General features: G+C 36.7%; 1 protein-coding gene across 2 annotated transcripts in view; it reads left to right on the top strand.

Annotated features, from left to right (window-relative positions):
- The first annotated feature begins 285 nt into the window (after nt 1–285).
- LOC121408788 (E3 ubiquitin-protein ligase ZNRF3-like) overlaps nt 286–18,728 on the top strand; it is a 55,886-nt gene continuing 37,443 nt past the window's right edge. For both annotated transcript variants that reach the window (XM_041600422.1, XM_041600421.1), the window contains exons 1-2: nt 286–409; nt 6,566–6,640. The gene's annotated coding sequence lies outside the window, so the exon portion shown is untranslated. The remainder of the gene's footprint in view (nt 410–6,565; nt 6,641–18,728) is intronic.

The following is an 18,728-nucleotide window of genomic DNA, read 5'->3' as shown; positions in this document are numbered from 1 at the left end:
TTGCTGGAGTGCTCTCCTGGCAGTGACGAAATGTATGTATCATGTACATGCAAGCCAGAATTCGATGATCGACATATTAAGCGCAATAAATGAGGATATTATTATTCTTATTATCATTATTATCAACATCTTATTGAATAAAATGTTTTAAAAGTGCTTTACCTGTATCTTTTTTTATAAAGCAGCTCAGCTTGCAATGATTTTGAATTATCTTTTTCATTTTCTGTTTCAATTGCATTAATGATAAATATCTAATTAAATGTTTTCTTGTTAATGATATTCTCAGTTCCATCCTCGTGGCCTGTGCAATGATTACGATGATGATGAAACAGAATTCGGAACAGTCGCCGTGGTCAGCCTCGAGTCTTCATTTATCGATCCTCATCCGTGCTTATCTGTTTATGATAAGGTCAGTACATGTATAGGGTTTTGATTGATAGTTTATCAATTTGTAGATGTAAACTATAGGCAAATGATTTCTTTTGTTGCTGCTATATAGTCTGCACTATAGGCATATCAGAATCACTTCTTGGAATTGATGAACCGACTCTGAAATAATGCAGAATTGTTAACTTGTGGCCACGGTCAAATGTTACTATTTTGCAATTTGTAAGAACGGTGATGTACATGTACACTGTAGGGCAAGACTACTTTCTAGAAGGGCACATTGTTAAATTGCAGCACAAAATGGGAAAAGTTAAAAAGGACACAAAGCCTGTGATTCTCTCTCTTGATTTGCCAAATTTCAGATCAAATTCCTATTATTTAAATAATAAGAGCATGATTTAAGAACTGGCTCAAACCATTCTTCAAAGACCCAACTTGGATGCTGCACGTATGTGGTTTGTGCCTCTAAAAAACATGCGCATGGCATGAATGATTTTACAAACTGGCTGAAACCGTGGTTTGTGCCGCTAAAAACAGTGCGCATGGTGCGCATGCTTTTACGAACGGACTCAAACCCCTTGTTTTTGGTAAAATGTAGCAGCTTCTGAAATGCATACATGAGTGTCATTTCAAATATTTAAAGAATGAATACTAGTTGCATACAAAATTTTGTATATTATAAAAGAAAAGAATATATGCTTTAATAAATTGGTATAAATGATTGATCTGGTTTCTTTCAAAGCCGAAGTTGAGCATCTGAAAAACATCAAAACTTTGAACGTGATTATCTTGAAATCATGTTTTGGAGACCGGCTGAGGTTTGAGCAAGTTTGTAAAATCACTGATGGTATAAGGAAATTTCATTAAAGATTAAGACAGTTACTGGTATTAGAATTTCTAGTTTTTAATTTGTGATGTCATAATGAAGCAGCTGCCCCATATGTTATGTAATATAGAATGTTTAAATTTATTTTTTTTAATTGGTTTGTGATGACTTATTTTGATTTTCTTTTTAGGAGCAGGTGTGAAATCATTTGTGTATTGATATACTGAAGGTACAATAAAAACCATTTCATTTATTATTTACCAGACGATATGTAGGAAAGCTACTCGCATATGATGTCATAAATTATATCTTTATTTATTCTTTGATGGATTTTCCTCAAATCTTCGCCAATATTTTTTGATGATTTTTTTCAGCTATTTTTACGATAAACGGGGTGAATTTCCCCTTAAAGTCCATGGCCTTGGATTAATCTAAGCCCTGCACAATATATTATCTCCCCTGATAGCATCTTATATATTCATAATTTTCTTATTGTTCTGATTCATATTTGCTCTTCTTGCTCCAGTGTGTTCATGATTTTGTTCTAATGAACATATCACAAAGATTGAGATAACCCAACAGTATTTGTCTCATTTTCTATTAAGAACATCGTGATATATATCATACTCTCATCCTTCACACGCCCTATTCACTCCGGTGGTGTAAACTATAAGCTGATTAGACTTGAATTTTGACAATGCGCATTCCAGAAACTAACAACCATCACAAAGGGGCCGAACAATTATGAGGATTAAGTGCATGTTTTTTAGTGCATTGGAGATAAATAGCTTACAAATCCAGTTACTGACAAAGGAGATCAGACAGGGTTTGTCGGCCTCTGTCTTTGATGTTTTAGACCAAGAGGAGAGTGTCACAACAACCACGCTCTGGTATAGAGTGTGTCTGCTATAATGCTTTGGTGGAAACGATACATTGGTATACCTTTCAAGTGCCGCTTCCTTTTTCTCCGACTCCCTCCCTCCCTCTCTCTATCCATCTATTATTCTCTTGTCTTGACTTTATCTTTCCTCTCTGTCTTCACATCCCGATTCTCACCTTCCCATTATCATCATGTTCTTCATCTGTATCCAATTTGATCAATTTCATAGTCATCTTCTGTTTCTCACCTTTTTTCTATTTCCTCTTCTTTCTCCTCTCTTTACCTTTGTCTGTCTCCCCTGCTTTTCATATTTTTTCTTAACCTTTTTACATCTTTTTCCCTCTCTTCCTGGTTCTCATCACCCCTCATCCTTGTCTGTCTATTTTTCTATCTTCTCCAACTGTCTCTTTCCCTCTCTGTGTTTTCAATTTGTTTATCCTCTGATAACTTCTCATCCCTATAATCATGTCTGTCTGGGTTTCAATAATTTATTTAATGATTAATGTTCTTGTTTGTTCATTTTGTAAAGATAATGTTGTATACACCCACCTTTTGCCTCTCCCCTGAAGGTTTATGTTTCTTCTTTGCAAAGTAATTGCTATCACATGTTTCTTGCTCCATGTGATTGTCAATTTATTCTTACTCTCTTCTGCTTGTGGGGTTAGAATTCACTTTCTCTGCTTTCTTATATTAAATTCAGAGCATTATCAGACAGATAATGATTATGGGAGAAAGCTTTAAAATTTTCATGCAAGTCGGTTTGATTGTGAACAATACCTATTTATGATTATCAGCATTGAGATCACATCTTTTATCCAAGATGTCTTTTGTGATCTTTCATTACATCAGTAATGAATCTGAATTTTAAAATCATTATATACTTTGGATCTACCAAAACTAATGAATCTTCTGTTACTTTTATCCTTTCTATCACTCTTCTTCCTTTCCTTTCTCTCTTTCTTCTGCCTTGCCATGCCAATAGGTCAATTGTTTTAACAGTCTTGGGAATGACTGTGATAGACACCTTTGAAGAGAGGAGTTCAACAAGTCTCTCACTTTACCCTTGATCGTCATAACAGATCGCCCAACATATGCTGCATAAATTCTCTCCCTTTTCTTGAACTTTTTTTTTTCTTGGGATGTTTTGATGATTGCATTCCCTTACTCGTTCCCATGATATACGTCTGCAACTCCTTCGCGCTCTTTGTCGCAAGTTTGATCAAATCCAAAGGGAATGCAGATATTGTTTCGGATGAGATGAAAGCTTTGTAGAGTTTGAATATCATTTTCATTGGTATTCCTGTTAATCTTTTGCAAGTCTCAAACACCCTTCATAGGTTGGAAATTGGCAGAACCCCTAAATACAATTTTGAAAATAAAAAGATTTTGTGAAGGTGTTTGTGTTTTATTTTCATTGTCCATTCATTTGTGATTGAGAATATCAACAACAGAATACTACTGATTAACCTGCCCCTTCAAATCCTAGAGGGGAAAAAACACACTATAGGTGGTTTCAAACCGCCTCGATCACAAGAATCCCTGTTAAATTACGAGAACTTTTTAAGGCTAAAAAATACCTGTTAATAATTCCTGCATTCACACCGCCCCAAAACACATCCTTCGGGATAAGTTCCCGAAGTTACGAGCATGCGCAGTATGGTCTGATAAGCAGGCAAGGCGCGAGATTCAAAATCACTAGGCCAGCAGCCACCCACGTAATTTGCTTTCACATTGCCAAAATACCTGCGACCTTGGAAAAATCCCCACGAAAGTTCTTGTAATTTCGCCAAGTACCTACTATTTAGCAGGTATTTTCTTTTGGGGAAATTACGCGTAGTTTGCTTTCACATTTCCAAAATACCTGGTATTTTCTGATCAGGGTAAATTTCCCGATCAGAGAATACCTGGAACTGGCGAACTTCGAGGCAGTGTGTAACCACCTTATCTGCATGCGATGGCTGCATTCAGGTACATATCTTATTTTCAAAGCCTATTTTTGGCTGCCTCTTATTCTCTGTGAATATCATTGTACAACACAAACATCAAACTCACTTGAGTCTGCATAAAAGTTACCCAATCCTTCTAAAGTAGTAGGGTACTCAAGGTTTCCATCGATTGTCAATTGAACAGTCAACTTTTTTTAATTCTAGGGAGAATGGGACAATACTTAATCATCATGAGGATAATCCCACAACATAATTAGCCTATTCCGAGATAACATAGCTCAAAGGAGCGCCAATTTCTTAGAGCAACGTCCCTGTTCCCCAAGACACAATAGGTGCTTTCACGCCCTTTAGAAAACCAAAAATACTATTTTCTGAACGGGAAATGTAGAGTGATCTACCCTGATCAAGATATTGCAGATACAGTTTATTTTGTACAGTGTATTTTTGCCAGTGTGGTATCCATAAATTTGAAAGACAATGAGCACTTTTAGAAATGCACGTCCACATAGACGACTGATACGAGATGACATCATTTTTTGGTGTTCCATATGCCTGAGGTCCTCACACACGTCCACTATCAGAATTGAGAACCTTGCCACATCCAATTTGCAGTTCTCCAAACTCATAGTGGACATGCACGTGAGTGACGTCATTTTAAGCATTCATTCAAGCCCAGCATGAAGATCAACCTTTCCCTTTTAAAACACAGTTTTCAGTGACTTTTCACAAAATCAATGTAGGTTGTACGATGCATTATGTTTATCATATTTGAAATTGCTTTCTGATATCCAAAATATATATTGATATATATCCTAACTTGTGTAAAAAGGAATCAAAGCAAGTGAAAGGGTAAATGTGCACAAGTTGCACCTTCGCATCACCCGACCAGGTCGCCAGGCGATGGTACGCCAGATCTTCCGGGTCGGGCAGCGTGTCATGACCCGCTGGTTATCGCACTGTTTCATGGTCGTACGTACACGTACAAGTCGAGTGAAAACTAAAGTATTTGCATCTGTAGTGAACAAGGGCAGACGACGTTGACTCGAACGATCAGACAACTGCTTCATGGTTCTCGTTCACTGCTCCTAAAAGTCTCTATTGTCTGCTAATTTGAAAGTACATGTAGTCCCCTACTCAAAAAGTTGAGTTATGCAGGGATTCTTCCAAGATGTGAGGGTATTCTCACAGGTTGAAACTACCATGGAGGTAGAAACTACAAGACCTTTCCATGACTGAGTATGTTGGGCACTGGCATCGCAGGGCAATAGGTTGCTTTCTTATTGAACTAGGATTTCTGTAAGTGCACTGCTCATCTTTGCAAGCTCATATCTCAAAGAACTTTACTGGTAAGGACTCTGGTTGGTTCTTGTGGATACGGAAATAACTATAAACTATCTGGAGGTGGCCTGGGTGATGCAGTGGGTATGAAAGCACCTGGGGCTAGGAAAATAAAATAAATCTTTGATTTCAGTTCTTATAATTCTATCAAGGAATGTGGGGAAGATTAATAAACAAAGGTGCCCTCTTTTTCCCATTACGAAGGGTAGAATTCATCTATTTTGAGCCAACTGATAAGCCCTAGTTAAGCTCCCACTCTTGGCTCCACATTAATTTTAGGTTAAGGGTTATTATGGATGTTAAAATAATTGGTCTAGCCAAGGAGGTGTTATTAGACCATGGTTTGCACATGAACCCTACCATGGTTTGCAGTTGAATCATATTATTCTTCCATATTCATGTTTTGGATAGGAATATTAGAGGCACAGGCTAATATTGATTTGAATTCAATTTAAACTTCAAAAATGATAGGCATGACATTTCTGCGCAGATCCACAGATATATATGCAAGGACTTTGAAATCCTTTAAAAAATATTTTGTGCAAGTTTCAGGTCTAATGATTAAGGTCAAAGGTCATTTAGGGTCAATGAACTTTGGCCAAATTGGAGGTATTTGTTGAATTACCATCATAACTTTGAAAGTATGTTGGTCTAGTTCATAAAACTTGGACATTAGAGTAATCAAGTATCACTGAAGATCCTGTGTGCATTTTAGGTCACATGACCAAGGTCAAAGGTCAATGAACTTTGGTCGTAATGGGGGTATCTGTTGAATTACCATCATAACTTTGTAAGTTTATTGATCTGACTTTTGAAACTTGGACATAAGAGGAATCAAGTATCACTAAATATCCTGTGCAAGTTTTAGGTCACTTGATCAAGGTCGAAGGTCATGTGAGGTCAATGAACTTTGGCCACATTGGGGTATTTGTTGAATTACCATCCTATCTCTGTAAGTGTATTGGTCTAGTTCATAAAACGTGGAAATAAGAGTAACCAAGTATCACTGAACATCTTGTGCGAGTTAGAGTAGTATTCAAAGTGAGCACTGCTGCTATGTTGAACTACGTGATGTGGGTGAGACGGCCAGAGGCATTCCACTTGTTAATATTTCTCTGTCTCGTGCCTATGGCATGATCATATTCATCCTTAATGTAATTTTCCATCATATATTTTGTATCTTTTCAGGCAAAAAGAGCAATACATCGTGGAGCCACAGCCGTCATCTTCGTGGTGTCCAATAACCCATCAGCAGTCTCACAGGTAAATCTCAATACAGATATTGATTTACAGTTGACACTTGATAAGTTAAATAATTGCCCAAACGGAAGCAATTTTTAAAACCAGATTATGTAAAACGTTTGAAACTGTTTTCCCTGAAACCACTTCTCAAAACCTGTTTCGAAGGTCACTTTTCTAACATTCTATTCTTCTCTTCGCAATTCTCCTGGTGGGTGTTTCATTAAGCTGTTCGTAAGTTAAGAGTGACTTTAAAAACGGCTGGCGAATCTTTCTTGTGGTAAATGGTATATTGAATTGCCGATGGTTTAGCACGTAAGAAAGGTTCATCAGTCGTTCTGAAAGTCACTCTTATCTCACAAACAGCTTTATGAAACTGCCCCCAGAACTGGTTTCCAAAGCTACTCTATGTAAATCAATCTTGTTGCTATGGAAATGCTCTCACTGGGGTCACATGTGTGTTGCAAAATATGAAACCACAGCGTAGGCATTCAGATTCTGCACACAGTGTGTACAGAGTAGTATGCCCAACATGCACACAATCCAGTAATTCTGGGGAAGATCTCTTCCCGAAGACCACACTGTCCTCATATTAACCACTTTCACAAGGTAAAGCAGTCTTGAAAACCACATCGCCAGGTGGATTCCCCAACTGGTTTTTAAGACCACTTACGATCACTTCCAAGATCCCTTTGGTGTTGCCATTACACGTTATACTGATTTTCACTAATCTGGTTTAAGAGTGTATATGAGAACGGGATCTAAGAGTGCATGTCCATATTATGTGGGACCATAGTATAGTTTGAGTGAAACCAATGGCTCTGCCTTTTACTGTGTAGTGTTGTGAGTTGCTTTTGGACTGGGAAACTGTCAAATTCTTCCAGGTGCCACAGGGGGTCAACTTCAAAGGTTAATGCGCTTTTAATGACTGGTGTTGCCAATTTGGCAGTCCCCACTTATGTGAAAAATGCACCACCAATTCTACATCTTGAAGTACTTAACTGGGTTAAGTTGTGGATTGATACCAACTTGAACTCCATAAAACAGCAAGAAGTCATTAGCTTTATGGATCTATACTTTATACTCTTTTTAACCTATTAAGTATGTTTCTTGATGAACTTAGCAAGTTACTGTTGGTTAAAGACAAAACATTCACTTTTATTTTACATAAAATTATGTTTAACCAACACTCTGATGCGAGGTTCTTATTAGCCAACATAGTATTTTATCTCAGTGTCGCCTAAATCCATTGATTATCTTGACTAGTAGAAGGACTCTTATACCCACAGTGACAGAATCTTGAATAGTGACAACCTACAAGATGGCTGAGTACTGTTGGGCCTAAATGATGTGAGCAGAAAGAGAGATAGAAGGATGAGAATGAGGAGGGGATATGGATGAGTAGAAAGAAACATATATGGGAGGGAGAAGACGGAGAAAGAGTAGGACAGTGAACAAAAGAATCAAGTCATCAGCTAGCTAAAAATAAAAGAGAAGAGCATAGTTGAAATACTGAGAGTGAAGAAAACAAATGCCAGCTGAGGAAGTGATGGCTTGCTCTGGTCTGTAATGAAAACAAAAACATTCAGGAGAGATGGAAAGGAAATGAAGAGTAGATGAGTAGAGAGAAAAGAGATGCTTTCTGGAGGACTCCTCCAGCTTGCTCTCACCAAGGATACAAACTGCATCCTGTTGAGAGATAATATTTCAAATGGCATCAACGATTTATATGCCAGGTCATCCATCCCCGTTTGACTGAACTTAACAGCTCTGGAAATGGGCAATAAAAGTTTGTAAAACAAATGGAGCTGCCACTGAAACAAACAGCCCAAGTTGATATATGATCCAAACCTAGTCTCCGACAGACAGACACAAACTTCACATGATACATGCTGTCTTTATTTCTGCGGTGTCAAATATTACCGATACCCCTTTCATAGTGAAAGCGAAGTGGAGTTACTCTGGAGTAACTCCGGGTTGAGTTGATCCGCTTGTACTGCGGACCAACTTTAAACCCCCTTTCATATTGGCAAGTATGTGAGATATGTTTCAGTGATTACCCCCCCTCCTATTTCAAAAGAATGGTTTTAGAAAAAAAAAACAGATGCATTAAAAATCATTCTCTTGGGTGTTCATTTTTTTTGTGTCATTTGATTTCAACAAATGTGGGTATTACATGTATAATACATGTGCTTCTACTATCTTTTCTGCTATGTTCAATATCAAGGGTGGAGTTTTAAAACCTCAGGGTGTGATCCTTCAAGGATACTAACTGTGTTCTGCAAGAATCCTGATTGCTAAAATCATCTGAACACAACTTGGTGAAAATTATTATAATGATAATACACTGTATTTTACAATGTAAGATTTTTCTTGAATTGCTTGCATCAAATTTATTCCGTGAATCACAGTTGACTTTTATTCAGATGGCATAACAAAAATATTTCTCGAATAAATTTTCCTTGCAAATGCTTGAATTCAAAATTCCTTTTTATCTTGAACGGTGTTTGCCACAGCCGTTAATTAATGGGGGGGGGGATAAACAAATATTTATGATAGTAACATTATTTATCATAAGGTTTTAGATTTTTCTACGAATTTTCTGCATTTAACAAAGCATACTAGTTTAGGGTTTGATTATTCTTCAAATATGAAATTACTTTTGGAATTAAACTTGGTTGCGTGAATCCATGAAAGGATAAAAGCAGCATCCAGCTTTATGTATTAGGGAATTTCCCTGTGTTCATGATTTTCACATGTAAGGCGACTTAAGAGAGGGATTTCAAGTGACGGATGTATTAAGGGTCTAGTTTTCAAACAAAATAAGAATGCATCTTTTAATGCCCCCTAATTCTGTGCCTTTTCTCTTCCCTTGATTGAAGGGAAGGATTAAACTAGGTGGTTTCAGACCGCCTCGAAGTTTTTCAGTTCCAGGTATTCTCTGATTGGGAAATTTACCCCGATCAGAAAATACCAGGTATTTTGGTAATCTGAAAGCAAACTACACGTAATTTCCCCGAAAGAAAATATCCGCTAAATAGTAGGTACTTGACGAAATTACGAGGATTTTCGAGGGGATTTTTCCAAGGTCGCAGGTATTTTGGCGATGTGAAAGAAAATTACGGGAACTTTTAGCCCAGCGTGTCGTTGGGTGCGCCGCCATGCATGGGTTACTGCTGGGCTAGTGATTTTGAATCTCGCTCCTTGCCTGCTTATCAGACCATACTGCGCATGCTCATAACTTCAGGAACTTATCCCGAAGGGTATGTTTCAGGGCGGTGGGTATTTTTAGCCTAAAAAAGTTCTCGTAATTTAACGGGGATTCTGGTGATCGAGGCGGTTTGAAACCATCTACTGTGTAGGGGTAGGTTAGTAAGAAAGAAAAGTATACCAGATGCTGACTTTTCCCTTCATTTTATCAGGCACAATAATCCTCAGTTCTAGCATTTATCTTCAAAATATGTTATCAATACAAGTGGTAATATATCTACTACACTAAAATTAATTTATTTGATTTCAGGTAGATATCTTATCAGAGGAGCAATTAATAGAATTCCTACTAAAAATATAAAGTTTCTTTAAAAAGACAAGGACATGAATATCATATCATGTAAACAAACTTTTCATTTCGACAAGAACCTGCCATTCTGATTAGGTTTTAACCATTAAAATTTGAAAAGATCGTTTTTGGCATGTAGCCTACCTGCAGCTCACAACAGATGACCTTTATTCAAAAGAATAACAATAAAAAATGTAGACATATCTGTAACAAAACAAAGATTTGATGACCTTTGACCCGAAGCTCCTGAAATGACATTTGGTTTAAATTTGGGTAGATCTAATTTCTTGATCATTGTTTCAGAAATTGGGACATACCAACACACAGAAATTATTTTTCCTATTCACGTTCTGTGCCCTTGTGGTATAGAAGAATTTTGACCTCTTTGGAGATCATGTGGTCTGATTTAAAATGTATGCTTTTTTGTTGATGTGAAGATTTCCCCTATCAAGATGAAAATACAATAAAAGAAATAATATGCAATTGAACACACCCTATGTTGGGTGACGTGTTTCACTATATAGTTTTAACATTTAAAGCATTGCTTAAATTTTGTCACATCGTGTCTAAAACTCTAAAGGCCAGAGCATTGGGTTGCTAAAGTCTTGCTTTCCTATTTTTTCCTGCGCTTTTGTCCATATTAAAAGCCCCTGCATTTATATGCACTGACCTTCATATTATGCATAATATTCTTGCCTGTGATATGTATTTTTTAAATTGCAAAGGTTAACTTTTCTTGATAATGCCATCTTAAGGATTGTATATTCAGTACGTAGAAAGTCATTCATATATTTGAGAAATTGAAGTTGCTTGCATGAATATTACTATTTTGAAGGGAAATACTGTAGAGGAAATTGGAGTTTGGCTTGCATGAAATGTCACAGCTTCCAATTTGTGTTTAATTTACTGAAAGTTCAGGAGATGATTGTAATGTACTTTAACTTTTTCATAAGTCTGTTACCATATTATTTTTCAGCTTAAAGAGAAATTCCAGTAGTTGCAGTAAATGCTGATTTCATGAGAAAGTCTGTAAAACCAAGCTTAATTGTCAGAATATCATCGAGGATCTAGATCTGGTACAGTTACATAAACTGAACTTTGTGAAATCTTGAAATCTACACTGAAAAACGTTCACACTGAAGATCACCAACACAGATAGGCACACGTGGGACAGTGTATTATTATTGCTGGAATAAAGATCCGACGGAAGTGACCGAATCCGCGCTTATTTTGCTTATTTCTCAGCAATTACACAATTTCTTCCAGAATTCTTTGGCACATATTTTTTATTCATACAAACAGACACTTGGTGGTCATTATATTAGATTCTGCAAAAAGTCATTTTGAGATCGTTACCAAAACTGGAATTTATGTTCAAATTACTATTTTTTTATATGCAAGGTGTATTTTCCTCATCCTTTATATTTTGTTTTATGTGATTTTTTTTTCAAAATTCTTTTTCATTTTCCCTGAGCTTCAAAATACAACTGACCTGTAAAGTGACATAAGGCATAAATACATTTCTCTTGCTTTGTTTCTTTTCCAGCATGACAGGACAAAAGCAACTATTTTTCTGATCAAAATATAATCAACAATCTGCTTACATTCCAAGATAGACCATAGAGGTCATATTTTAACGGAAAACTCTTTTGGGGGGGGGGGTATTCAAGAAGAACAACAACATTCCAATAATTTGTAATCCTCAGTGTAATGGATAAACAACCAATTTAAAGGGACTGGCCGTCATTTTGTGAATTTATTTTGAGTAAATGCAGCAAATGTGAGAAAAATCAGTGCTGTGTCTTTTAAAGTTGTTTCATTTTCATATATACCTTGTAGGCTATTTTACTGATTAAAAGAGGTTGAAAAATAGTTTCATTTATCTCAGAAATGGATGATACTTATTTTTAACAGAATTCTTTTCTCGTAAAAATATGAATCATCAATTTCTATTTTTTATCAAATGAGGACTATTTCATTTTTAACAACATTGCAGTATATTATGAATGGACCTTTCCTTTGAAGGTAGCTAGTCACTTTTTCTATACTACAGGATTCAAAATAAGATTTAATGATTCAACTGCTAAATGCAGTGGCATCCTTATTGTCATATACGAATGGCCAGAGTGGATATATGAGCTAATATAAGCCAAAAAGGTATTTATAATGTCATGGTATCACCGTGGCCAATCATTAATTATTGGTTACCTTTTTACTGGATGTTTCTGATCCCAATACCTTTCACTCAATCACAACCAAATTTTAAAGTTTTGACAAAGTTTATTAATCCCTTTAATTCCTTTCCTCCACACATTTTGCTGTAATTTATGATTTAGCAGGTGAAAGTAGACAAACTCATTTCCTCTACTCATTATGACCTTAAATGACCTCAGATGGGGATGTGCCTTCTTTTGATGCTAGTTTTCATACTGAGCTTCTTCATCCGTCACTGATAAATTGCCACTGGATGTGCTTTCACACCAACTCTTAAAGAGAAAATACCTGATAGTTTATGATCCATAACACTACGTCAATCCACCTCCATCAGAATATATGAGAAAGTTACCCAGAAAACTGATGACATGAAAAGAAGCAACAGTTTAACAACTTCCTGAAAGCAAGGCTAGAAACAGATTAAATACACTTTCTTTCAGTTTGAGCTCTGGAAAATTTAGATCGCCTCTGGTAAATATGATCATAACAATCTGTAAAAAATGAGGATACATATATTTCTCAAGGGAAAATTTTCATGAAAAACAAATTCCAATTCCGAAATGAACCATACATGAAGAAAAAATATGAAATATCGCTCTTATGATAATTCAACTTCCTGTTAATGCTATACAGTTCAAGTAAATTAGGATATTTTTGTATCATTTTAATATGCAACAAAATGATAATTTTTAAAAATTTATTTCCTTTTAACCTTATATTGCCACTAGAAATATTCTAATTCATGCTTGCTTATCTACCTGTCATGACTGTATTCCATGTGATCATTCAAATAATTTTCCTCATAAGTAAGAGCAAGACTAAGAAGGAAGATTTGAACGTGTAATAACATGTAACCCTCCCCTCATTAATACATGGGACTATTATCAGGTACTGCCCTTGAGAATGGTCTTGTATAAAGCAGCGTAAAATATACCGATTGAATGAAAGATAATCGGCTTGTTTGTCAGTGTAAAGAATGCCACTTATGAATGATGGAATTCCTCTTTTTAGCAAGCTGTATCGCTATCATCTAATCACTGGGGAGGAGCTGCAAGAGGGGGGGGGGGGGGTGAGTGTGGTTCTTTCATATTTCATTTAGATGTTTTTAGTAATGGTAATGATCGCTTGTAAGCCAAATTTTTTCCCTGCTTCTGGAAAGTGATTATAGGACCTACTCATATTAGAAGTAAACAATGTAAAATACCATGTTTTATGCAATTTGACGCTTACAAAATCGGGTTAGATTTTAACTTCGCCTCAAAAAAGAAGTTTTTATCAACTTGAATAGTAGCATGTGCATGTAAACTTTTAATTGGTTATCAAATATTTTGCAGTTAAGAATTGTTTAATGGAGACGGGGGAGCCTGCATGGCATTATTTTTTTCTCTCCATTAATTAGGCCTAATGCCATATAGCTTTAACTTGATCACCAAGATTGTCTAACTTCACTGTAATGATATTACCTATATATTGGTTTGATTTGCTCTGAGAACATCATTTTCAGTTTCTGAATTGATTTTGATGGCCAGATGTAAAATATTGATACGTCTTCTCGTATAATTTTGCATATCAGCTGGTAGTTAAAATTGAATTGCATGTTCATATTTAAAGTAAAGTTTGCTGAAACAAGAATGAAATAGGCTTTAGATGAGTGATTTCAAGAATTTGATATTTTATACGCTTTGGAAGTTGGATGTAAGATTACTAGTTTACAAGGGTTGCAGGCCTAATCAGTAATTTCAAGCAGTACTGTTATAATTGAAAAACGTTAGAGATCTCCCCTTTAATATTTAGTTCAAGCCTACTTTACATTCCATGGTGTAGGTCATTGGCGGAGATTTCTTTGATGTTCCGAGATTGTATTTGATTGTTGGGACGGGAGGGGAGGGGGGGGTAAGGGAAGGTGATGAGAACACCAGCACTCTGGTAGTGGTGACCCATTGGTAATGATATTGAATTATATAGTAGTGGACTTGGAGCCTGTTCACATTCCAAAGGATTGTACTGAAACCTGATTATGAAACGTATGAACTTTTATCATTGTTGTATTTATCGGCCTATCATATGCACATCCTGATCGATGTTGTATGATAGTTTGGTACTGCACAGAATTACATCCTCTCTTTAGTTTTGGTACATGAAAGTCAAGAGCATAGCTTGCTTGAGTGCCTTGTCAAAATAAAGATATCTGAATATATTATTTCTTTTGATATGAAATCACTTCTTTGAAAGGGATGAAAATGTCAAAACACAATCTTTATATATACAGTATCGCCCAAAATAAACTTGACAGATATCGCACGTGAAACGCGCTAATCGATGTGGGTCTGACTATCGCAATATTAACGTGCGTGAACGTTAGGCTAGTCTGTGGCAGATATCGCCTTGTTCTGGCCGGTGATTCGGTGCACGGCCACGGCCGCGAACTACTTTCTCAAGCTGCGATAATTTATCGCGATAGGATGAGGACTCCAAATCAGCGAGCCTTTTTCTATACCATTCGCAAAGATTGTGGACATCGATTGTTTCTTTCAATTACATTTTCGATAACTGATTGGCTTGGAAAACAACTCACATGTAGAGATCAGCGGAATCGCTCTGCTTTAGAATACGAATCTAGTCCTAGAATCTACTCGGCAGCGCATTACATGCCCGTCTATTAGCAAACGATCTTGGTTACTGTACATGTAGCCTCAGTTCTCCGCGCCGTACGCGCGTACGAAATGAAATGGGTTGATAGACGCTGACTACGAGTTTGTTTGCCAGTGCAGCTGTCCAGCAAAGCACTTGTTAACATTGTAATGATGAAAAGATTACTCACAATCGTCCCTCAGACCATGGACCTATTACATGCTCAGACCCAACCAATAATTATCCCTTTTATTCTTTCTTCCTTCTCCAGCTCTAGCTAGGGTCCAAGTATACGTCTTTGAAAATCCCCTTCATCTGCCTGATGCTGACTCTTTGCTGGCTGAACCAAATCTCAAGGGCCGTATTTACAGTCACATAGCTTTTTGCATCATCATTATTATTGTGATTACTAGTATCATACTCATCGATGTTATTATTAATTTTACCACTATAGCGGGGTTTTTTTCGAATGAGACCCGAGCCCTATAATAACAATTATTATTATTTGCAGTTATCAGTACGATGCAACTGATTGTACCTCTCTATTAAAGAGGTATTACTTAAGCTTTACATTTGAAACAAGAGAATAATTCGTCGAATTGGGAAGTCTTTAAATCAGTTTTCTGAGTAACATGTGATGACAGTGCTGGTTTTTATGATCGTGATGATCATTATCGATAAGAAAGGTAATGCATGTGATTGTGATCCTAATGATGTGGCAATGACAAGAATGGTGATGATGATAATTATGTTGAGATAATGATGGGGTGGTAACAATGATCTTAATAATTGATCATTATAGAATTATAAAATAACATAGGCGGCGAAAGCAGAGGACGGGGGGCGTGCCCCCCTAAATTTTATTGTTGATAACTTTTTTTGCTTGTCAATTTTGTTTCCTGCGTCCACTCTAAATTCAAGTGGACTCCCCCCCCCCCTCCCTTGAGATGTTTAATGTTTTTGTTCCCCCTAAAATTTAGGTTGATGGGCTTTTTTGTGTGTCAAAAAATTTAGGACCTCCCCTAAATGTTTTTGCTCCCGTCGCCAATGTGACCGAAATAATCCCGAGAATAGCAAACAGTGATCATGGGCGGCGGATCAGAGGATAATATTTTGCAGTGGACAATTATTGATGCACCCTATGAAAATAGGATATATCCCCTGCTTCGGCCCCTCGGTGATGATTAATTAATGTTTTATGATGTTGACGGTGATGATAATGAAGGTGCCGAGAATGATTATGATAATAATGATTATATGTCAATGATGATTATTGCGATGGTGATGGCATGGCAGTGGGGAGGGGGCATGTATGCAGTTGTTTTTTGTTGAGATTCCATTTAAAAATTAAAGGTAGGTCATATACTGAACAGTTTCAGTTTCTCACCAAGGCGAACTTCTACTTCAAGCTATCAGTAATCACAGAGCTGCAACTCTTCAATCGGTTCGAGATTCCACCCATGAACCTCAAAAAGTGAACGAATGAACAATAACCAGGTAACATAATAATAGCAAACGATGTCAAATTGTCAATGGACAAATTTTTCTCCTTAGGTCTATTCATCGTTTAGTTGCCATTACGTGGGCAAAAATTTGATTACATGGTGACTTCTTAAGAATAAGAGTTAATTGCCTAAGTTTGGAATTTTTAAGGGAAGGAAACGCACTGCATGGATTTCCCCCTAGAAATATGATTTTAATACTTGTATTAGGTTTTTGGTACAGCTACATTTGTCAAACTTTTAAAGAAAAATTGAATTTTAGGATTGAAAGAAGATTAAAAAGAGGATCTGTTTTCACATTCACAACTAGGCAACTGGTTGATCTATATACTTTTTCCACTTGTCCTTCCGAGCTAGCACACCTTTAACATGATGCCGACATGAAGATAAGACCTACTCTTATTTACCTAATCATGCTAATAGATATCGATTGACCTAAAGGATTTTGAATTTGATTTTCAATTTTATACTCGACCCCCCCCCCCCCAAACAGAAAATTCTGCAATTTCCCCAAAGTTTAACCCTGGCCAGGCAGTATATTAGAAAGTAATGGATAGATCAAATGCCAGTAAAAGAATAACAATAAAATAACCAGAGAACCAAATAAACGAAAATCCCTACTCCACAACCTGAGCCTCGAAAAAGAGAGGCTCTGCCAAAGACCAGGCAAATGCAGGACTTGTTCTTGTACTTCGTAGTTGTACCATGCCCATGGTGGAGCTAACGAGTCAGAAGACGGTGGATACAGTCAACAGGATCAACGCGTGTGCAGCAGTCGTCCGGACTTGGAAGTTGTGATAAAACAATTCCACGGCACGCACAAAATTTACAATTTGAAGTCAGTCCCAGGATAAGGAGAAATATACCAAATCGCGAACAAATGACCTTTCTCCGTCGACAAGACAACAGTTAGATCTAATTTCATTAGATAGAGCTCGGTGTTGGCTTCGAATTGTAAATTTAGTGCGTGCCGTTTAATTTTCGTTTCACGAGTCTTAATATGGTATCTGCAAATTGCAAAAAGCAAAAATCAGTGCAGTCGAGGCATATAATAGAAAAAATTACGAGGTAATTAATTATGAGCCATAAAGTCATATATTTTAACGTTCAGAAAATTTTGAATACATTCAGACCACCGGGGGGGGGGGGGGTTGGTACTCACGAAATAAGGCATATGGGTCGCTTTTTATTGAAAGAAACCCCTGAACATGGGGTTTGATTTTACATTTTATGCTGAAAAATCCCTAAACATGGCCCTAATTTTTAGATACTGGAATTAAACGTGGGTCCATATTCTCCATTTTTTTTTTTTGGGGGGGGTCAAATTTTAATAAAACCCTAATAATGGGTACCTTTTAGCCAAAATGACCCATAATGGTTATTGGTTTTGAACTTTCAGATGCACACCCCTGTCCAAATCTAAGTACCCCCCCCCCCCTGATGTAGAGGCAGAGGAAACGTTGAAACGAATAGAAAGGAAGAGAGTAGTTGGAGCCGAAATTGGGCACAACGAATGGTGAAAATAAAGTAAAATGAAATATAATAAAAGTCATTTTGTCAGGATTAAACCATGTTCTATATACGCAACCTTAGAATAATAATAAATATGGAACCAATATACGTTGTTATTACCCAACTGTTGGACCAGCTAGATTTGGGGGGGGGGGGCTTTAACCAATTTGTCTATGCTATATAGTTTTTTCAAGTTATGTTTTATTAATAAATTATCACATACCAATCCTTAACATGATAGTGTTCACAATAAATTAAAGATTAATGATAAATCATAATTACGATAGATGAAGTGATCAGGAAAATGACGTGAGGAGAAAAAAGGAGAGGAGGAAGAGGACATGCATATTTTTCATTTAAAGAAAATCATACTTTTACTGTAGTCGCTTGCATCGCATGTAGGCCTATATTTTTACTATAATGTGATATATATTTTTTTTGAATAGTTGAACTTACTTGCTTTTAATACAGTGACCTGAATGTTTTCATAATTTGTTATTTGGCAAACCTCTCCTTCCGCCGCCCCCCTCCCCACCCCCGTTCTATTTATGTTTCTTCCATTTGTTTTTTGAATAGACAGATCCTTACCTTCCTCTTTCTCCCCTCCATCTCCGAATTCTCTGAGTAATCACTTCCTTTCCGCTGAAATGATAGGGAAGGAGTGCAGCTCCTTTGTCTCCTTACATGGGGAGTT

The sequence above is a fragment of the Lytechinus variegatus genome, chromosome 2 (assembly GCF_018143015.1).
Source record: "Lytechinus variegatus isolate NC3 chromosome 2, Lvar_3.0, whole genome shotgun sequence".
Taxonomy (NCBI): Eukaryota; Metazoa; Echinodermata; class Echinoidea; order Temnopleuroida; family Toxopneustidae; genus Lytechinus; species Lytechinus variegatus.
The sequence above is the reverse complement of the archived record's forward strand: the minus strand, read 5'-3'. Positions and strand labels throughout refer to the sequence as shown.